Raw genomic sequence first — 23,549 nt, forward strand, 5'->3', positions numbered from 1 at the left:
ATAACAAAGGAGGCCGGGACGAACAGGTCATAGAAGAAAAACACATACAACAGTTAGCCTCCAGTGAATGCTCAGCTCATTCCTCTTACCACTCGACACCGTGCAGGAAAGAGCTGAGCACTCACTGGAGGCTAACTGTTGTATGTATTTTTCTTCTATGACCAGCAATAAAGGGCCCCGTGAATAGCAAGTGTGTCGGTCCATGTGTCCCAAAGCTAACACAACGCAGCACGGCCAGTCACCAGAGGGACAGGCGAGGATTAAAAGGACAGTTTAGAGACCCAAAGGCGACCGGTTACACCTACATAAGTGTCAGTGAAATGGGATGTAATACCATTGTTCTTGACAGAAACCTTGTGTTCTATCAAGAAGTCCCAACCTATGAGAACAGGATGTGTAGCGGTGCGTACTACATGGAAAACATGTGGGAATGTCACATCTCCAATGTGTATTGGAGCTGTCACAGAGCCAAGTATGTCTAATAGCTGTCCAGTGACTGATGAGGCAAGTACAAATGATTTACTGATAGGCTGACTGGACAAGGCTGGAATGAATTTACGGCAGTCATCTGTAATGAGAGAGAGACCTGACCCTGTATCAACCAATGCATGAAGTTCAGTACCAGCCAGTGTGATCTGAACAAAAGGTGTGGGTGGAGTAGAGTTAACATTAGCAGTGACAGAATGGACCGTCATGGGTGGGGGAGCTGGCATTTGGCCCTCAATGGCAGCTTCTACTTGTTTCCCTGAGGCTGTGGAGCCTCCACTCTGTGGGACTGAGAGAAGCGTACCTGTCGTGTGGGTGAGGTGTGATACCTAGATGAACTACTGGCCTGAAAAGATGGTGATGAAGGGCTATGACTGTGATGACTTGGGTGTCTGTACTATGGGCTATGTGAAGGTGAGCGAGCATAACATGTGCTATGTTTGTGGTTATAACCATGCCTGCGCTCCCTGGAGGGTGAGCGACCAGATCTGGGGGTGTCATAATGTCTGGGAGTAGTGTGTCTGTCAAATTGTGTGTAGTGAGGAATGTGTGACTCATGACCACGTGAACAGCTACAATGTCTCTGGCAGTAATCCTCGACTGGGGGTCATTGCTCAAATTGAGGGTAGTCATGGTGGTGTCGTGGGGAACAATGTCGTCTCGGGTGCGTTGTCGACCGCTTTGTAGGTGTTGTGAAGTACAGTGGTCTCCGTGATGATGAAGATTGTCTGAGCCAGGCTGGCGATGATTCGTAGTAATGTCGTAGTCCACAGATGCGCAGGTCTGACGTGGAGGGCGTGAAGATGTCCTCTCATCCTGAAGACTGGAGATCCGCTGTGAAAGGTGATCCACGCATTCATCCGTCCATCAAAGGTGAGACTGGCGTAAAGCATGTAGTTCCATCCGGAGTTCGGAAATAGCTGATGTCAGTTCAATGATGGTGCCAGCTGGTAAGGCGTTAGTTGGTGGGTGTTGGTTCACCATCACCGGCATAACAGCTGCAGGGTTAGCAACACTGATGGCCAGCTGAGCACGTTCACATTGAGTAGCCACTTTCAAAGCATGGTCCAAAGTCACAGCGCCGTGCTCATGTATTTTTAGTTGAAGCAGTGGGTCTAATCCGGTTACAAATCTTCGAAAAATTTCACAATGCTGTGCTACTGTGGCATCATATTGAGGGAACGCTTCAGTTACTAAATTTGTGAGCTCAGCAGCATTGACTTCCAGTGGTTCTTGTGGTTTACGTAGACGTGTGTTCAAAAATGTCTGAAATGTGGCCAAAAATGTAGTGCAGCCAAAAACAGAGGAAAGGCTGGCTTTAGTCAAACTGTAGTCAGCTTTCACGGCTGGTGACAAGGACTGCCAGTAAGCAAAAGCTGAACCAATGAGCTTAGCAGGGAGAAGTCTGGCCTTATGTGGTGATACAGTGGCAACATCAAGTGCAACTTTAAATCTCTGTATCCATGCACTAAAAGGCTCCGTACCATCTCCAGAAAAAGGGTGAGGAAGGTCTGTTTTGAATGGCAAATGAGGGTTAGCTGCATCCGCAGCTTCAATCTGGAGGGAGGAAAGAATCTTTGCTTTTCTACTCCAAGTCTAGCATGAGAGCCATAGCTATACTGTACAGTATTAGAGGTAATATAAAAGGAGTACCAGTACCACTGTACCAGCATAATGATGTGATGAGCTGAGTCACCTAACGTTGTTATGCACAGTAACAGGGCACATCTAAATTCTCTAAATTGCACAGGACCGCAGTTCCCTCACTTGCTTCTTTTACTTGCGTCTTTGTCTTTCCCACTGAAGATATGAGGAAAGATACAAGGAAACTATCGTCTGAAGTGGCATTTCTCTAATTTTGATTGGCATTGTTTGCAAAATTATTATTTGGAAATCCAAATGAGCAGAATGTTTTATGTTTTGCAAAAAGTTACTAGCCCAAATATTTTAGACTGTGAATGCCTCAGCCCTGGCCTGTTATTAAGGATAGGATGTGAGGGCCTAAACCATCACCAGCAGTAGAATTGTTTGGGTAATCATTCGTTTTCTTTGTTCATGTGTGTAGCTTTAAGTTGTAGGTAGTGATGGTCCGACACATGCGTGGTAGCTCTTGAAAAAATTGTATCGAACCACTGTGCCAAGGCGTGTTTTGGTCACGTGACTAGCACTTGAGTGCCTCGGACATCATACAAATCAGCTGATTGGTTCAGTTTGTCATGTGAATCACTGGGATACTGTGTTCAGGGACAGAATATCCCTATTTAGTTGCAATCATTTGAATTTTTCTTTGCAGAGCAGGTTGGTTTGTTGCTGTTGTTGCCGTTAGTTGTTTTGAGAGTTAGCAGCATTGTAGCATATTGTGTATTTAGTGGAGAATCACTGTAGATAGATAGATCAATAGATAGCTAGATAGTAAGTTACATAGCAAAATAGATAAATTAGTTACATAGTTAGTCCTAAAAAACGTTTATATGTATTGCATGAAAGCCACGATATGCTAACCCCTGGACATAGGAATAAACCTTAACCTCTCACACTAAGTTGGCATATTTGAAACATATTAAAGCTCCAAACACTGCTTGAGGTTTTATGATGGAGATATTCACTCAGTAATTGACTACCATGAACCTGCAAACAGAGTTCTCTGCAGACCTCCCTCTTTCATGTTATTAATTCAGAATAAGACCCCAAACAACAGCAACCTGCAGTTATTGTGGCAGCTACCTCCTTAACCCTCAGATGTTACTGTACTAAGAAATTTTTATAAACCAGTACACTCTGGCTCTTTGAGGAAGTGTTAAATTTTGTCTGAAAAAAAATCAATGAAAGCTGTGTCACTGGACACTTAAAACCATATTTGTTTTGCACAGTATTTAGTTGACATAAGACGTTATTAAGGATAGGATATTTAAAGAATAGTGTATACTATTTAGCAAGTAAAAAGTTGGATATTTTTAGATAAACCCTTTTCTGGTGTAACTGTCTAAAATCATTTCAGCAGTTCAATCTGGGCCTTCTGTCAACCCTGTGAACTGTTATGCAACCTCAGACACTCATTAAGACTCAGGTAATCACACTCACTGGGAACTGGGTAACCAAACACTGAGAACTGTGCCTTAACCATTATCACTTAAAAGTGCAAACTCACTAAAATCATAAGAATGTCAAGAACATCAAACTTGACTCAATAACCACAGAGTATTAAACCTTTTCAGGATTTTTATATAGAAGCTTAACAGAGCTACAGCAAAGCAACAAGCAATAAAATATAAGCCCTAAATTCATCAATAATTGTCTTGATTGACTTAAAATCTAAATAAATCAACAGCTACTGTTAGGATTGGATTTCAGAGGTTACAGTTGTTTTATTTACTGTTAGTATTATTTTGCTTTTATAATGATAGAGTTTAGTATGACTGTCTGTGTTTCATTAGCAGCACCATGTATCAGTATTAACCTGGCTCTTATGCATGCACTATAGTTATAATATTCAGCTTTGAGTCAACTTGTAGTATTTTTCATCTTTTTGGAAAATTGTGCAAGAATAGATTGCATAGATAAGTGCCGTTCTGGAAACTATAGATAAGATACTGTTAATTTATGCTACTTAACAGACGTGAAGTCTGACGGGCTTGAACTGGTCACTCATGTCTGAAGCATGAGTAAGGGTTTTTTTACAACTGAATCAGGGAAGTGACACAGCTACCTGCATGTCCACTGTCAGTTAGAGAGAAATGCCTGAAGATAACAACACACACGCACATACTGCCTATATGAACATTCTAGAATATTTACGTGTAACGTACCACCCGTGTACAGGGCAGTCCCAGCCCGAGAAGATAAATGTGAATGATTATCGAGGCTCTTGGAGACTTGTCATCTCATAGAGCCCAGCACTGTAATAACTCTGCATTTAACCAGAAGAAAATAAATCTACGTAAAGCTGATTCCTGTTTCCTGTTACTTCTTGGGGCCTTCAGATAAAAGAACTGGCTGTAGTTAAAACTACTACTTCTAACATCACTCTAAAATATTATACTGATTAAAATTATTATGGTTGAGCTAAGCTCTTGATCTGAATAAAAGTGAAAGGTCTCACATCACCGATCCTCAGCTGGCTTGGGGCGGGGTGGTGGCAGGTTGGCCAATTGTTCCTCTTTTTCCCTTTTGGCCATGATTCAAGCTTTCACAAGGGGAAAATAATATATAAACAAAAATATCAAAGCTCATCTGGTTAAATCTTCAAAACTCTCGGAGAGAAATAGGACAAATTCAGATAAACAATGTTTTTCTTGGTCAAATCTTCTGTAACTCAGGAAACCATAAAGACATTGAAATGTCTAAAATGGTTTTCTTTTCAAGCCATCTTTCCACACCAGGCCAGGTGGCATTCTGTTAAAATTCTTCATTCCTTCTTCAGTCATCTTTTAAGCAAGAATTCAGTTTTCCCGCTGAACTGTGAGGCTCCACCACTGCTCCATCGTCCCCCGTTGACATCCATTCCTCCCTCACATGTTGAAACCACCTGCGGGGGAACACCCACAGAAAGGTGCTCTTTCTCCCTCGTTGACATCCATCTCACCCTCACAAGCTCGGTGCTGGTAGGGGAAGCCCACGGAAAGGGGCTCTCTCTCCCTTGGCGACATCCATCTCCCCCTTACAGGCCAGGGCCTGGGGGGGAGCACCCCCATAGGGGTGCTCTTCCCGGACTGCCTCTCCACAGTCCTCGGTCTCCTGGAAGTCAGACAATCATCCGGACAGAGTCTCCGGCCACAGTCATGGGAGAACTCTCTGTTCCTCTTTTTGCCTGGGTTTTTATAGGGTTCTGGTCAGTAGTCTTTGTCCTCTCATCCAACCAGATGCCGCAGTTTGCAGTTAATACCTTATTTGGCGTGCAAAATCATATTGTTCTGAAGTATTGCATATTTTTTATTGTCATCGCTCAAGCCTGCTACCCGTAACCAGCCTTGGATTCTACTTTCTCTTTTTTAGAAAGCTAAACCATCTCAATACATAGCAAAAATACAAAAAAAACTCATCTGACTGAAATATCAAAATTCCATCCTTGCTTTTTAACAGAACAATCAGAATTACACACTGATTTTATACAAAACGATCAATGCCTTAAAATCAAAACATAGATCTTTATATTTTGAAATCATTACTTGATTAAATATTCATTATCATTGATTAGACATTGATGTGTGTCTACTTCCTCTTTTCTGTGATTCTTGTATTTTTCACTCTGAGATGTAAATCACTTCTCCCTATTCTTTTAATACAATCATTTCACATTTTTTTCTTACACATTCACTAATGATTATTTCAAACAAAACACACACATCTTATGATTTTCCTTACTTATTAAAAAGCTTAACTTTCTAAAAATTCTGCCATAGCATTTTAATACTAGTTCCTTTGTCTTCTCCAACCTCCCCTGAAACTTCCTCTTTCTCCTCTGCTTTCTCTGTATCTTGGTGCTTTTCGAGGCCCATATCTACAGCTTCGCTGACAAGGAGGGGCAGGGAATGTTGTTCAGAAGAAGTCTGTCACAGTCAACCCCCATGTATCCACTCTTCTAAAGAACCTCATAGACTTTGAATGGAATTTCACTGGCCAGTAAGCGATCTCTACCCAGTTCACATCAACACAGCAACGGTTAGTTCCCAGTTTTTGTCCTAGATTATATACATGTTCTCCTGTGCCTCCTTCCTTCTGCTTAGTGTACAGTCTCAGGATGCCAGACTTGGGGTGAAACCTGCCGTGCATTGTAAGGAGCTTCCTTGTCTTGATGTCAGTGGCCTCTATCTTCTCCTTTGGCCAGCTTATTATGCCAACGGGGTACCTGATGACCGGCAGGGTGTAGATGTTAATCGCCCGGACTTTGTTCTTTCCATTCAGCTGACTTCTCAGGACTTGCCTTACTCTCTGCAGGTACTTGGTAGTTGCTGCTTTCCTTGCAGCCTCTTGATGGTTCCCATTTGCCTGCGGGATCCCAAGGTACTTGTAGCTGTCCTCAACATCTGCTATGTTACCTTGTGGTAGTACAATCCCCTCAGTTCTGACTACCTTCCCTCTCCTTGTTACCATTCGACCACACTTATCCAGTCTGAATGACATTCCGATATCCTGGCTGTAGATCCTAGTGGTGTGGATCGGTGAGTCGATGTCTCGAGTTGATGTGAAAATGACATCTGTCTGAATTTGTAGAGCACAGCTCATAAATGTAGCAGCACCATTTAAATGTTTCATAACACAAAATATAAGTGAAGAGTATATAGGATTGTTACACCTGGTTCTTTAGTTGAAAGTGTGAGAAGTGAAGACAGAAGAGGACTGTATAAAATCAACAAAAAACTGAATCAAAATCTGGTCACATGTAAAGCCATACAGCACTGGGCTCAGAGAAACGGAGCTTCCGCAGGAACCTCGTCATCAAGGGGTACCGGACTGTTGTCTGTATTTCCATTTATCTTCGTGGATGGGAACTGCCCCATATAGAGGTTGGACTTACACGTATCATAATGCTATTGGCCATAGGCGTGAGCAGGCCAACCTCTGTTCACGTCAGCTTACTGAATATGCTAATCAAATGGTGTGTGAGTGTTGTAACTCAGGCGGTAGCAAACAAAAACACGAACATATGGTCATCTTCAAAGGGCAGACATCCTGCATACACATTCTTTAACAAACAGGAAATACTAAGCAGTTTTAACAGTCATCAATGCAATAGTGAAACATATAATTAAGGAATAAAAAAATAGGAAAAGAAACTTAAGTTCATATGATTCAAATATTACAGGGTTACACTCAGACATGCCAAATAAGAAACATGGTCTTCAACATGAGTTCATGTTTATTTCATATTTTATTGTCAGCTTGAAACCATACAGCCATGTAGTGTAGTCAAACAGGGATATGCATGGAGAATCAAATCTCAAACAATCCATGAACCAATGTCATGTCTTGATTGCACTTCATTTTATTCGAGCACTGTGTCACTGAAGCCTCGAGTAATGAACCATTTTTTGAATACTGTGTTGAAGCTCAACAAAGCCTCGATCAGGCATCACTAGTTGTAGGTAGAGGTTAGGTATTTAGTTTTGACATTGGACATACATAATTGAGCAATGAAGCATGCACATTTGGTTAATTTTGTATTGTTAATGTGTGTACATTTTTCTTTTGAGTTCCCATGTTTCATGGCTGGGGGTGGTCCTGTGAAAAAGACTGTACTGAAAAAGCAGAAGGTTTAAATACCTCCCACTAGTCCTGGACTGTACCAAGTGCCCAGTACAAGGAATGGGGGAGTTAAGGAGAAATGTATTGTTTGTTTGTTTGTAGTTTATGTTAAAACTTTGTTAAGTTATTGTAACCCACCTAGAAAGGGTTAATGATTTCTTTTTATTTATTTCTGAGCACTATTTATCTTATTTTCTGTTCATATGTATTTTAGGTTTTATTTTGAAAAACTGAATTTTATTTTGATGAGACAGGATATAGTTTGCTACTGCTTCACTTAGCTAGTTAGAGAGGAGCACTGTTTTGTCTCCTCCATGTGGGTAACAGAAAAGAAAGAAAAAGAGGTGGAGAAGTATCAAAGAGGATTTAAATTGTTGACTTTTCCGGTTAGAAAACTCCCGTCTTGGTAAGCAAACTCACCTGTTCTCAGTGGGGGTGTGTATGGAAATGCCACGTGTTGGTCATGTTAGCTGCCATTGAGGAGATTTTGTACGTTTCATGTTGGAGAGTGTATACTACTAAAGAAGGTTTATGTGAATTAGTAAAATAATTGGTTGATGTGTGCTGTGTGAAGGAATAAGCATGTTGTGAATATCTTACACTGTGAAGTGCCTACAGTAGTCATACTGACTATATAACGATGGGTCAGTGATATGCATTTTAGGTTATTTAAAATGGGTGAAAAAGAGACAGCTATGCTGTAAATTATGTTATTGGTTGTAAACTAGAACCCTATAATTGCTTTCTTTATTTAAAATCTAAAACTCCTATGTTGAAGGAAAAAGGTAATGTGGGTCTAAGTGATTCATTGGTGAAATGTGATCAGTTGTGAATTAAACCATTGTATTTTATTAGAATTACAGTTGGTTAAAATGGCATATGTTAATATGAGAGATTACAGTAAGATGAACTTGTAGTTAACTATAGTTAAGCATCTTTCTATTGGAGGAGATAAATTTACTGTTGTACAACAAATACTTGAATGAGTTAAAGAATCTAAAACAATATAGTGTAAAAGCCTGTACTATACACCCGTTTTATAAATACAGGTCAAGTCTTTCTTAGCTGAGTGGAAACTGAGGGACTCCAGTCACGTCTTTGTCAGCTGAGTGGAAAGTGTGGAACCCCAGTCCTTGTACCCTACAAGGCTGACCAGGATCCAGTGGATGGCGAGCCTCCCGGTTGACTTTTGAATCTACACCATACCTGGCAACAAGCTCGGGGTAGGGTTGTGTCGGTCCTTATGGTTGATACCTACAAGAACCTATGGTGGAAAACTCTCCTGATTTAACTATTCTTCAGACTACCAAACGTCCATATTGAGTGGATACACTTTTCAAAGTGAACAAACTGAAAAAGGGACAATTGTTTCATTTTATCAGATTACGGGGCCTCAGGTTGTGTGTTTATATGGTGCATTTCTGATTGTTCAAATGTTGACTAAATGTTCACAATGACTGTTTACCCCTGTGTCACTGGTTGTTATTGTTACTCTCAGCTCCTACGAACCTAGGTTAAGCAGGTGTACATACTCAGAAGTGGGTTACATTATGTTATTGTGTGAAATGCAGGACCTCTAGACTGAAAAACTCTTTTTTTCCCTCTGCCATCAGACTCCTAAACAGCTGACAAGACACGGTGTAACACAAAATGCACTTACAGGTTGGTATAACAGTCCAAGGTCAGAGCCAGCAAACACATACAGCAAAGGAATCCAAAATGCATTGTCCATAGGGAAGTCCGATAAATAATACACAGTAGCAGTTTGAAATGAGAGGGCAAGGCAGAACAGAATTGTCAAAATACACGATTCGGGTCAAAACACAAAATACCAAAACCAAATAATGCTGGAGTCTAGAACAATCAGCATCCTGATGAGAGGACGCTGCCTAAATAGAGGTGAAAACAGGTGCAAACAAAAAGAAGCAGGTGAAACGAATATGAGTGATGATGAAAGTAAAAAGACCGAAACTGGTGAAGCAAAACAGGAAGTAACATCAAAATAAAAGCACGACAGGAAGCAGCGGAACCGAATCATGACAGACTACTGCACATGCAGCAGACACTCTTATTATATTCTTACTGTATATATTTTTATTATATCTCTGCATTTGCTGCTTAAAGTGCCTTAGAGTTTGTGTTACTTGTTCATCTACTTTATATTTCATTTGTATTGTGTGGCATTCATGTGGATGGCAAAGTAAGAATTTAATTGTACAGGGAAACATGTTTCCTAACTGTGCATATGACAAATAAACAATTCCCCTGTGTGTGTGTGTGTGTGTGTGTGTGTGTGTGTGTGTGTGTGTGTGTGTGTGTCATTTGTTAGGTCAGTTGGTTTTGTTTGAGATACTGTGCAGTTCAGTTTGCTGCATTTTGAGTTTCCTTACCTTTTGTTGACCTCTTTTAGGGCCCAGTTTATTTGATATTGATGTTGTATGTATTTTTCCTTGTTTTTAGGTTAATAAAAAGCTCATCTTTTTAACTTTTAAAAGCTGTGTTCTCTGGTTACTGGTTGGTCCCTGACATAGACAAACTACAGTCCTACCTCAGCTTCACATGTGAATGAATGGAAACAATGAAACAAACACCATTAAACATTTTTGAGGTTTTCATTGCTGCCTCTCCATGACTAATTCATATTATTCATGATAAAGATTAAAAGGGGAAATAACAAAACAGGCAAAGAAAAATATTTCTGCTGAATGAAGAATGTTGTTAATGCTTCATCCAGACATACAGATCTAGATGGTGAATCTGAAAACAAATACAATCTACAAGATTTGGCTAATATGCTTGAGTTGGTTCTGTTATTCTTCTGTTTTGTTAGAAAGTAGAATTAGCAGCAGCATCCAATCACCAACAGGTTGCTAATAAAGGGGTGTGTCAGTCAGTCAGTCAAAACTTCTATGAAAGATGGTCTCATGGCTCCACAGAGAACCCTCCTTGCTCAGAGCAGAAATAAGAGCTTTGGGAACGATTTACTGTATGTATCAAGCAAGGACCAAACAATGATCAAATACGGGACCTGGGATGTGCCCATGTACTCTGTCTCTGGTAATGGGTTCCAGCAGACTTTCGATACAGTGGCGGGAGACAAATTACTCATCAGACAGTATTGGTAAACCACCACTGTTAACTCCTAGAACCATTTTTTACATTGCCAAGTAAACAGTGTTACATATGTGGCTGGAAGAGAAGAAGAAGGCAATCTGGAGCTCTAGAGAATGGGGAATGGAAGACTGGGACATGAGGGAAAAAAAGATTCTTGGAACTGGAAAACAAAACAGTAATATGAAGTAGAAGAGGGAAATCAGTCATTCAGAGGCACAGAGAGGGGTCAGACTGGAGTCAGCTGTTCTTTTACTAGGACCAGTTAAAGGTCCTGCACATCCATGGTCCACCCACACATGAGCTATCACTTGCTTTGGTGATTAGGGGTCATTTTATGACTGTGTTGGAATGTACACTGCTACAATATACCAAGTATCTGTGTACATGTAGGATTGTGTGGGCACCATGTTTTACAGTATGTGGGCAGCATGTCTTATAATAACAGCTGTGGCACAGTCAGAGTGGATTTTATGGAGCTCAGAAACAGTCTTGCCCAAAGCAGGAGACCAGTAAGCCAATACTCCACTGTTACAATCTTGTCAAGAGTCTGTCTGGAGCCCTTCTCTTCACATGGTACAGTTAGGGTTCGGCCAAGTTTTATTTATTTATTTTTACCAACATTTGTTTGTTTGTTGGATGTTCGCAGCATAACTGCATAAGTAATGAATGGATTTGGATGACATTGTTTTGGAGAGGTAGGGTATGGCTCAAATAACAGTTGATTAGAATTTGGTGATGATCTAAATCATCATCCAGTTACAGGAATGTTTTAAAGCACTCCTCACCATTGTTTTTAGTGAGGTGATTAGCACAGAGCCTTGGAGGGCAAAAAACCCTTCCAACATGGTGGCTAACACTGAATATTCAATGGAACTGCAGCACAGGCCTGTTAATTTTCTATGTTCTATGCAACAGCTGGTTGTGTTACGGCTGAGCCGTATCTGAACAGAAAGGCAGGACTCAGGGAGATGCAGGGCTCGTACCCAGGTCAGGGAAATATTTATTTAAAGAGACAAGAAGAAGACTACGAGGATCCGGCGCAGGGATTCATAGGGGGTCTCGTCAGCTGGGGCAGCTGTAATGACTGGACCACTGGACGGGCAACCCAGGGTTGTGGGGAGATGTGGTACACTGTTCAGGAGCAGAGAAGGAGAGCGTGAGGGCTGGGAAGGTTGTCTCAGGAGCTGGAACCGGAATGGGGTGCATTGAGTCCCAGAGGACAGCAGAGCAGGTAGGGGGGAAGACGCTTGACTTCCAGTAAAAGAGACGTAGGCAGGAGCAAGACCCAAAGCTTCACTAATACAGACACTAAACACAAACCTCAGGCGGGTACTTCAGAGCGAGACGGCAGAGCCCACAGAGTTGCTATCAGCACCAGGAAACAGTTCACAAAAGGGCATTCCTCAGATAAACAGTTCCAAAACTAAAGCAGTCCTTAGATAAACAGTTCCAAACATAAATCACTTCTCAATTAAACAAGTCCCAAAGCAAAGCATTATTCACTTTTCAATTAAACAAGTCCGAAAGCAAAGAACTTCTTAGTTAAGCAGTTCAAACGTAAAGTACTTCACCGTGAAGCAGGTCGAAAAGAAAAAAGTTCTCTGGAGTAGTTCAACACATGCGGATTGAGAGACCGGGAGCTTTGCGAAGATGCTAGTAGAAAGATGAGAGTATCATCTGGCGACGAGGACGCACCAACGCTGTACTTAAGTACTGCTCAGATGATTGGGAGCAGGTGTGCCTCGTCGCCGAGAGTGTGCATCTACAAGTGTAGGGGTGGAGTCCACAGCACCCCCGGTGCCTGCTGACGAGGTGCTGGGAATGGCGTGAACCACAGATGTAACAGGTTGTAAGGAACAAGAGGTGAACCTAAGAGCTGTTCTTTTTATCTTTGTGCCAAAATGTCACTGCCTGTGCTCTAAATCTGCTCCACCAAGAAGAGAGTGAGTGAGATCTAGCAAGATAGCATGTCAATAAAGAGAAGGAGTAGCTCTGGCAAAACTGTTAGGTACTTTCTTAGTTAGATAGATATTGGTTAGAGATCTGTTGTATTAGAAATGTTAGTGGAGACAGATTGACTAGCTCAGGCTGTTAACTGTTCAGTAATGTACTTGCAGTGCAGACTGCAGGCAGGTCAAGGTTACAGGCAAAGAGCTGTTAGTGTCAACTGTAATGCTAGTCTTAATATTTGTCTTAATGTGTAAGGTTATGTCCAATTGTTTTAGATACACACCACGAAAACAACAGCCACACACCTTGACTTTTCCTCATGTTTTGGCTAACGTTATCCGGGCTGCTTGGGCAGCCTGGGGGTTGGGAGATCTCTGGACCCGTAATGTTAATTCTTGCCTGTGACTCTTTGAATAAACCAGCACGGTTATATTTTTTATATACTCAAGTGGTCTGAGTCGTCCCTCTGAGTTCCTGGTTTGAAAGAACCGGACGAGGCTTTATAATAGAATAGAGCCTTTAAAACAAAGCAGTGAATCAGAGAAATAAAAGTCATTTTTTGATTCTTTAATGGCAGTTACATTCTAAAGCACAAATACACACTGGCACACCTCTGCACAACCCTTGGTAATGGTGCTCTTGTAGCATGTTAGCCAAGAAATGTAAGAAAGCTAGATAGATAACTCCACTTGGAAATTCACTGATATAATGTATGGCTGTGTCCAAAATCACTCACTTCTCATTGTATATTTCACTAGATTGGGGATTTTCAAAGTGAGGGAAAGTGAGCCTCCCCTCAGAGAATATCGGTATCCAGTGTTCTTCCACATTCAAATTTAAACTGTGGGCTACTGTTACGAGTACCAGGGCTGCAGCACATGTAAACAGTTAAAAGTATCCTGAAAGAAATTATGAGACAGGGAGATGTGGTTTCTCTTTTCTGCATTCTCTGCCATTATGAGGAAAAGGCGGAGCGTGCACTCCCATTTACAGTCCCTAGAGTAACCCACAGTTCACCTGCTGTCGGAATGGTGCGACTACAGGCATAGTACTTTAGCATTTCAAGAGTACATAGCATCTTTTCAAGAGAAGATAGAACAATACACATTCACACAAATGTGATCACACATTAGTGGGCATCACTACTCTTACATCAAACTCAGTTGGCCACCAAACCAAATCATCACGGTACACCATGCACCACGCACCCCTCCCCCGATGACAGGCATGTCTCACACTTTGAAAACCACTGCACTAAATAGTGTGCATTTTGTAGTTGTGTCCAAATGCCATAAATCCATCCGCTATACAGTACAGCACACTCAGAAATTCCACTAAAGGACAGAAAAAGAAGTGTACATGGCACTTAAAATGATGATTAGTATACAGTATGTCCAAGATTGAAATTTTTACTGCTCACTATTGAGTGAACTATTAAGTATCTATCATACAGGGAATAGTGAATGAGTAAATAAGTTTAGACATGGCCCATCTCTGTCTTCACAACATAGTCCTCACTCTAAAGTAAATTACTTTTCTCTTCAGCTTTATTGGCCAGGTGTGTTGGACACGAGGAATTTGACCCTGGTACAGCGGCTCTTAATGTGCATGTGCATATCCCCATGCAAGGCAACAGCAAGGGGCAAGTAAACAATATACCAACATAAGGTATATTGCCTGTTAGGCAAATTGCAGGGGGGTCCAGTGATCTACGATGTCCTTCAGGTGGGCCAACACCAGTCTTTTCAAGGACTTCATAACTACAGATGTCAGGACGACAGGTCTGTAGTTGTTCAGTCCACTGATGGAGGTTTTCTGGAGGACTGGGATGATGGTGGAGCATTTGAAGCAGGAGGGGACTTCACACAGCTCCAGTGACCTGTTGAAGATGAGTGTGAAGATGGGGGCCAGCTGATCAGCACACACTTTCAGGCAGGAGGGGGGCATGCCATCTGGGCCTGGTGCCTTTCTGGTCCTTTTTTTTTTTTTTAAGAGGCCACACACATCCTTTTCACAGATTGTTAGAGGTGGGGGCAGGGTGGAAGGGTGGTAATTGTCGGGGGAGCAGCTGCTGAGTCTGAGGTAAGGATGGTGAGGAGGGAGTGTTGATTGTCAAACCTGCAGTAGAACACATTCAGCAGGGGGAGATGGTTTCTTGTAGCCTGTAATGCTATTGAGGCTGCTCCACACAGACAACAGGTCGTTGGCCAACACCTGGTCCCTCAGCTTTTGAGAGTAGATCTTCTTTACTGCTTTGATCTCCCTTGTCAGTGTGTTCCTGGCCTGGCTGTACAGAGTCCTGTCCCCATTTCTGTAAGCCTCCTCTTTGACAATGCTGCTTGAGTCTTACTGTGAAACAGGGCTTGTTGATGTATGGGCTGGTGTTTTATGATGAAACAAGGGCTCATGCTCAGCATATTTAGCTAACAGCATTTTCAATTAAGCTACATAGTTACTGAGCACTCACACAATGTCAGGTTAAATAAAATTGGGAACACTTTAAACTTGCAAATAACTGATTACAAACTTGTGAATGCAACATTTACATAACATTATCATTGAAGTTCATATGGCAAACATGTTACCAAACTTGATTTATAAAATATTCATTTTTTTTCAATACTATTTTTTGGTCTCCATTATGGTCACCACCAACTCCTGAGGCTCTGTAGCTACCAAAGGTTCCATGTTAACCAGATATTGACACTGTTATAGAAAAAGCAAAAACTTCTGGCACAACCTGCTGCCAAGGCATAGATGAGTAAAAATAAATGGAAAAGGTCAAAATTCTAGCAACACTTGCAGTGTATGTATAGAATAACTATAATGTAGGATTGGGCTTACAATAAAGTTATTCTGTACATACACTGCAAGTGTTGCTAGAGTTTTGGTCTTTTCCCTGACACTGTTATAGTAAAATATGAGTTATAGTCACTTTAACATTTAAAATCATTCATCACTTGAAGACAACCATAAGTTAAAAGAAGGAACAGTGTCCTTTTAAACTTAACCAATTGGAATTAAAATATTACAATGTATTGTAGCACTGGATGCAGAAAGAGACACCTGATAGGATCCCCAATGATGCCCCTCTGGGCTGGATTTACTTAGTTCGAGGTTGGCGGGGATTGTTCGATGTTCTGGGTGTTGGTGCAGTTGCCTGTGTGCCTGTGTGTGTGTGTGTGTGTGTGTGTGTGTGTGTATATAAACAAAAAAATTTAAAATCAAATCAACGTAAAATCAAAAGTAAAACTGAAAACGGTGATGTGTAAATCATCAGTGTCTTGTATTACATTGAAAAAAATTGCGATGCCTCACAATTTTATCCTTTGTTCAAAATAAACTGTCACTTCAATTCTGATGCCTGCTACACATTCCAAAAAAAGTTGGAACAGTAAAACATTTACCATGGTGTGATGTTGCTCTTCCTATTCACAACACTTGTTAAAAGATGTTTAGGGACTGCGGACACCAAGTGATTAAATGTGTCAGGTGTCATTTTGTTCCATTCTTCCTGCAAACAAGTCTTAAAGTGCACAATGGTCCCGAGTCTTCGTTGATACAGTTTGCATTTCAATCTCTATGTATTTTTCAGCATTGATGGTGCCATCAACAGAAGTGTAAGTTTCCTTTGTCAAGGGCGCTAACACAACCCCAGACCATGACAGACCCTGGCTTTTGGACTTGTTGCTGGTAACAGTCTGGAGGGTCCTTTTTGTCTTTGGTCTGCAGACGGCATCCTTTCCTTCTAATAAAACCTGAAATATGATACCATCCCAGATGCCTACAAGCCCAGAGCAGTCGCCTGCAACTTTGGACATTATTGATATAGGGCTTCCATTTGGCACAGTACAGTTTTAAGTGGCATTTACGTATTGTAGTGGCTGACACAGAGATGCCAAAGTAATCCTGAGCCCATGTGGTTATATCGCTTATAGAAGAGTGACGATTCTTGATGCAGTGCCATCTGAGGGATCAGAGAGCATGGTCATCCAGCTTAGGCTTGCATCCATTGCCCTTAATGCACTGAAATCCCTCCAGATTCCTTGAATCTTTTAATTATGTTATGCATGGTAGAGGGTGATATATCCAAATCCCTTCCTGAACATTGTCTTTAAACTTTTTATTAATATTCTCATATATTTTTGGCAAACTGGCACTCCTGGGCCCAACTTTGCTCCTAAAGGAGAAAATAATGCTCAAATATTGTGCTGCTGTATTGTTTTCAATGTAATACAGGACACACATAATTAACACGTCACTCTTTTCAGTTTTAATTTTTCTGATTTGGGGTTGTACTAAGTTCAAAACTTTTCCATATAGAAACCTGTCAGGTCTGCTCGGTGCTACCTGCCTCTCTTTCTTTTTCTCTCTCTCGCTCTCTCTCAGCCTGCAGGCTCAGCGACACAGCTGCATCACCTGATTATCCACTCACTGGGTGTAACGCACAGCTGAGGCTCATCCCCGACGCTCAACCTTCCCTACATAAAGTGATGGCAGACACTCCTTTGTCGCCAGATCATTGATGACGTTAAGGTGACGGGGAGATTGAAGTTTATGGTCGATGCAGCCAGGCAAGGTGAACTGACTACACTCTGCCATGATTACTTCCAGTCTACTCACCTGTCCATCCTGGTCCTCTGAGCCTCCTGGTTCCTGCCGCTCTCCTGTCTACTCACCTGTCCATCCTAGTCCTCTGATCCTCCTGGTTACTGCTGCTCGCCTCCCTGCTTACCTGCACGTCCTGGTCTTTTCAGCCTCCACTGCACAACCCTGGTGTGGACCATATCAACCCCATTGACTTTGCTTTCCTTATCCATTTGTTTTCTGTAATAGCACTATGGGTTTGCACCTCGAGTCGTCATTCTCCCTCTCTCTCACCTCCTGGTCAGACACCAAGCATAACAAAACCTTGAATTTGTTTATTAGATTTTTTTTATCTTATTACAAATTTTCAACACCAAATTCAGTCAACCTTTTTAATGTTTTCAATAATCCCATAATTCTTGAAAATTTGTAGGTGTAATCGCATGACTCCATTTTCCCTTACCTAAAGCCTGATTAATTAAAGTACCACTTTATTGGAAATGGTTTCCCACAGACTATTTCCAATAAAAATAACATGGTGTTTGAAAAATGTAATCTTTTTTATGCAGTAGATACAGTTCAAAGTGAAGAAGTATGACTGATTAGGCAGCTATTATTTGTTAGCCACATTATCCATGAGAGGCTGCTTTGTGAGAAAAGTAGGTAGCATATGATGATCTGTTTTTTTTATCTCATTAACTGTGCATCTAGATAAATTTATTGCAGCTGCATTTTTCTAATAGATCTAAGCTATACTAAAGTTCCATTTGTTTTAAATGAGCAAAGGAAGAGTGCTCAAGATTATATTTTATGTCTGTGAATTTGTCACATGCATAGATGAAATTGTTCTACACTACAAGCCACCAGGATAGGCTACTGAAACTGCCAGGTGTCCCAGAAGTGAAAAAAGTGTGATATTATGATGTACATCTGAAGAAAAAAAAAGAGAACTTTTTTTGGGAAATACACTACATCTCTTCATGACATTACAGATTATTTCTCAGTGCCTCTAAAATCTTCCACATGATGTTCCAAAAACAATTCATGTTTTCTGACCTGCTGCTCCAAAGGCTGATAGTTTTAAAGGTGCCCTGTTTAGTAGCGCCATGGAGCAATGTTTTTATGAGGGTCCCTGTTTTCTTTGTATCAAACACTGAATACAAACATAAGTTTTGTTTCTTTATAAGAAAACACAGGGCAGTTTTAAGTTGATCATCTAAAAATACTTAAGGTTAAGGTTAAATCTGTTTACATGTTGTGGTAGTTACAATAATCCAGTTATTAAAATAAAAACACTGAAAGAAGAATTCTGTCTTCATAATGAGTTTTTTTTTAATACTTTAGACATTTTAATGATGATACTTCCTCCAGCCTAGGAGAAACTGTGGCACAGCATGAAAGGCTCCCCTCTTTCAGCCCTTGAAGATTTCTTACTCAGAACCTTTGAGTCATTTTAGGTGCTCTTGGACCAAACAATTATAGAGACTAATTTGTTTGGCCTACCACACTGGGGAGCTCCCCAAAGAACTATATACCTTCACAGACATTTTTCTGTTTGCATTCGCACCACCAGTAGGCTGAAATTATGCAACACCAACTGTTAGTGATTAGTCATCAAGCTCACAACAGTTAACAATGTTACATTACCAGCAAGCATGTAGGAGCTAAAAAGGGGGCCTCAAAACAGGCCTTTAAGAACTATTATCATTCTCAGTTCCTGCAATGCAGATACTAAAAAGGAGGTACCTTTGTCCAATAGTTCTACAAACTTTGAAAAAGTTCCTCTGGTCTGAAAGCACCTTTTGACAAAATGGAACTAAATCAAACCTACCTACATGGAAAATTCCATTTTCAACAAAAACATAGTGAAAACACAGATTCCTTGCCTAAAAGCATAATGTAAAAATAGGAGAATGGCCAGCTGCAATAGATAGATAGAATGCTACCAACACCTACAGAACCCAAAGTTGCTACTGTACAGTATGTATGTACACCATGGAACTTTACTACCTAACTGACTTGAAGTGAAGAGCTTTGAGGCTGCAGGAGCTGGAGGAACCCAGTCTAATATTGCATTGATGTAATTACTGAGTTATCATACTTATGAGTTTCTGACACAAATATTGTTCATGGCCAAAACATAATTACGAGTTGGAAAATCTGACTTCCCTGAAAAACTCTTAGAGCTTGATAATACACAGATTTCTGATAACCAAACAAACATGAAAGCCCAGTGTCAGCTAAAATGTGCTGCTTAGGGTAAGCCAGATGTATTTTATATACATAGCAATTTTGTACAATATACAGGATTCTTACCCCTCAAACAACCAGTTATATAATCATACAAACCCCACAAATTGTCAAATGAATGCTTGAAAAATGTCTTTCTGATTTCTATGATGTGAAGGCAGCATTAGTAATATTTCTAATGAGTGCTAATGGCATTTTGCATTGAGTAAAAAGCAATGACAAAGCTAGATTACATTTTTATTAACAAGCCCAAGTCTCATTAGGTGAGTGCTCTGAGATCCCCTGCAGTGGGGCTATTATATGGCTGCCTCAACAGGCTACCTTGACTACAGTACAGGAAATGAAGGCCTGTACTGTATTTCTCCACATTACACTGTATTGCAACAGAATCCAGACTAATCATGAAAAGAATAAATGCTGTGCAGTTACTTGACTGGTGGACTCATAGCATGACAGCTTGGCTGTGTGTATACATGTGGGTGGCAGAAAGGAGTGGGGGTGGAGTAGGAGGGTTGAGTCCTTCACTGAACTGGAACTGTATTCACAGGAGGAACCTGTCTTGCCCAGACACATACAGACAGGTGACAAAGGAAAAACCTGAATAAATGAGTGAAGAAATACAGCAGATGGCTTGGGTTTACCTGTCCTATTAGTCCTATGCTGAATTATCCCTATCCTGATAGGAGTGGTCTATTGCAGGATGACAGTGCCCCTATCTATAGAGCACAAGGGGTCACTGAGGATTTGATGAGTATGACAATTATGTGATCCTACGCTATGGCCTTCACAGTCACCAGGTCTCAACCCATTTGAACACCTATGGGAGGTATTTGGAGCGGCAAGTTAACGTTTCCACTGCCACCACCATCATCAAAGCACCAAATGAGGGAATATCTTTTGGAAGACTGGTGTTCATCCCTCCAGTAGAGTTCGGAGACTTGGAGAGCCAATACCAAGGTGCACTGAAGCTGTTCTGGCTGCCCAACACCTTAGTAAGACACTTTATGTTGGTTTTTTTAATTCATTTGTCCTTGTCTGCATTGTATATGCACACTATCACTGCTCATATTAGGCTCATCCCATTAACGAACAGTTTATAATCTGCCACAAATTTATACAAAAACTCATACATTTTTGAATATATCTTAATATATTCTCTGGAAAAGAAATTGGATGAGCTAAGAGCTAGGATTACAACACAATGAGAAATAAGAGAATGCTGTGCTCTAATTCTCACTGAGACTTGGCTTTCTGATCAAGTCCCAGATTCTGTGATTCAGCTAGAGACCCACTCTGTACCCACTCCAGGAGACCGCACTGCTGCTTCGGGGAAGGTAAAAGGAGGCAGTGTGTGTGTGTTTATCAATAACTCGTGGTATGGAGATAAACAGACTGTTTATAAACACTGTTCGCCAGAAGTAGATTTTTTATTGCTGAAATGCTGGCCCTATTATCTAGCAAGAGAGCATAGTGCTATCTGGCTGCTGTGTATGTTAGCCCAAGAGCTAATCCCTCTGCGGCTCTCAGTAAACTCTATGATGTCATCAGCGCAGAGCAGTAAAGCCGTCTGCGCTCGCTTGCAACCTGGAAATAATCCGGGTTATTTCCAGGTTGCAAGCTATACTTCCCAAATATTACCAACATGTCAACATTCCCACCTTAGGCAGGAAGACTCAGGATCATGTTTGCAATAACATACGTGGTACATACAGGGCTGCACCCCGCCCCCACCTTGGATGCTCGGACTACATTTCTTTGTTCCTGTATCCATCTTACAGACAAAGACTGAATCAAACAAACCCTGTCACCAAATACATTAAACTCTGGACCCCAGAGGCTGAAGGCATCCTGCAGGACTGTTTCACCCAGACAGACTGGGATGTGTTTAAAGCTGCAGCCACCTCAGAGAACTTTTCTGTCAGCGTACAGGTTTATGCTGAGTATGTGACTGGGTACATTAGTACCTGTATTGACAACATTGTGCCCACCATACAAATCAGGAGGTTTCCCAACCAGAAGCCCTGGATAAACAGTCAGGTACGCCACATGATGCATGCTTGCTCTCATGTATTCAGATCAGGCGATGAGACGGAGTACAAAGCTGCGAAGTACAGACTGAGGAAACCCATCACAGCAGCCAAGAGGCAGTACAGAGAGAAGCTGAATGGCTTCTATTCTATTGCTCTGGACGATTGTGTCGCCTCCCACAAAGACAACATCATCCTAAAGTTTGTGGATGACATTGCAGTGATATGTCTGAAATGCAGGACCCCTAGGCTGAAAACTCTTTCTTTCCAACTGCCATCACACTCCTAAACAGCTGACTCAGATTCTACGTCACGTAATTCCACCTGTACTGTTTACATACTCAGTTTGCACATGCATAATTGCACACTCACTGCTGAATATTTGCACATCATGGCTCCCACAAAGCACATATTCTCTCTACATTATATTGTTCTTGTGTTTTTATTGCGCTTCTTTCACTTGCTGCTTTAAGGTGCTTTAGATTTGTGTTATTGTTCATCTACTTTATATTTCACTTGTATTGTGTGGCATTCATGCGGACGGCAAGCTAAGAATTTCATTGTACAGGGAAACATGTTTCATAACTGTGCATATGACAAATAAACACTTTGACCTTTCATAATTTTATTAAAATGAAACATTTATATGGCATAGTAATGTTGTATGATGTCAAAGATGTCAAAAAGTCAGATACTAGTTTGGGCCAAATAATATATTTACTATATTAAGGCTTTGTAGTTGAAGAATTTAGAGCCGTATTTCTGCTTATTAAAGTTAACACCTTCTCAATAGATCCCCCTTTGACCCCACACCCACTTCATGAAAATGCAAAATACTGAAAGGTCAAAAAAATATTTTATCCACCCACCATAAGTGCCCTAATAAAAGTCTGTATAAATCTGGTGAGAAAAAATCTGTTGGCCTAACATATCAGAAAAGATCCGACAATGCACAAACATGACTGCTCCAAGAAAGGATGCAAACACTCATTGTTTTTCTAATTGTAAAAATGCAAAACTACACTTAAGATTAGTACACAACCAGATAGCATGATGCAGACTCAGTGATGTCATTCCCTCTAAAACCACAAACAACAACTTTTCCCCTATATTGATGTGTAAAATCAGGGACATTCCCCTTTAATTTCTTGATTTAAATTCAACTAGTTATACTAGCAATCCAAGTTTACTAGCAAACTGTCTATACTAATAATTTTGCAGTCTACCTAAAAATAAATAAAGAAGCAGTACTGCTGCATGGAGATGATGACATGGCTTGAAACAAAAATAACTAGGAGCATTTCTTAATACCAGCTGTTGGCATGAAAGGTAGATGCGGCAAGGAGGCGGTTTAGAATCATTTGGGTCTGATAAAATAAAAGCTAGACTGGTGTTTTACACACAGTTTTTCTTTTAATGTGTTAAAATTCCCCAGCCATCTGTTGTCTAAAGGCAGCATCTCATCTGTATCTGGATGTGTGTTTGGGTCACTTGGCCTGCTTGGACTGTTAGGTGTGTCTGCACAGTCTGAGCTGCCTGGAACACAACAGCATGTCAGAGCTGTATGGATTTCAGAAGATACCTTGCCAACTGCACCATCAGGACCATCAGACGTGCTGTCTGGTTGCATTTCCTCCAACTGTCAGAAAACTGTCAATCAGCACTATCACATCCAGCAAGGAAAACTGGCACAGTGTATATAAAAGGTATACCCCACATTCATGTTCAATAACATGAAGTTATTGAACATGAACATCTTACAGGTTTGATCACATGCTGCCGGATATTGATATCACCTAATTTTATATTTGTTTAGCCGAAATGGACACTGTTAGCACTTCTGGCTTATAACAAATTTTACAAGATCTTCTTCTTCTTCTTCTTCTTCTTCTT

At 40.9% G+C, this 23,549-nt stretch overlaps 1 long non-coding RNA gene across 1 annotated transcript in view; it reads right to left on the reverse strand.

Annotated features, from left to right (window-relative positions):
• LOC109972823 (uncharacterized) overlaps nucleotides 1–9,560 on the reverse strand; it is a 15,972-nt gene extending 6,412 nt beyond the window's left edge. Inside the window, exon 1 of the long non-coding RNA XR_002276742.1 lies at nucleotides 9,389–9,560. This is a non-coding gene — a long non-coding RNA (uncharacterized LOC109972823). The remainder of the gene's footprint in view (nucleotides 1–9,388) is intronic.
• Between the last annotated feature and the right edge of the window lie 13,989 nt (nucleotides 9,561–23,549).

The sequence above is a fragment of the Monopterus albus genome, unplaced genomic scaffold (assembly GCF_001952655.1).
Source record: "Monopterus albus unplaced genomic scaffold, M_albus_1.0 scaffold270.1, whole genome shotgun sequence".
NCBI classification, from domain to species: domain Eukaryota; kingdom Metazoa; phylum Chordata; class Actinopteri; order Synbranchiformes; family Synbranchidae; genus Monopterus; species Monopterus albus.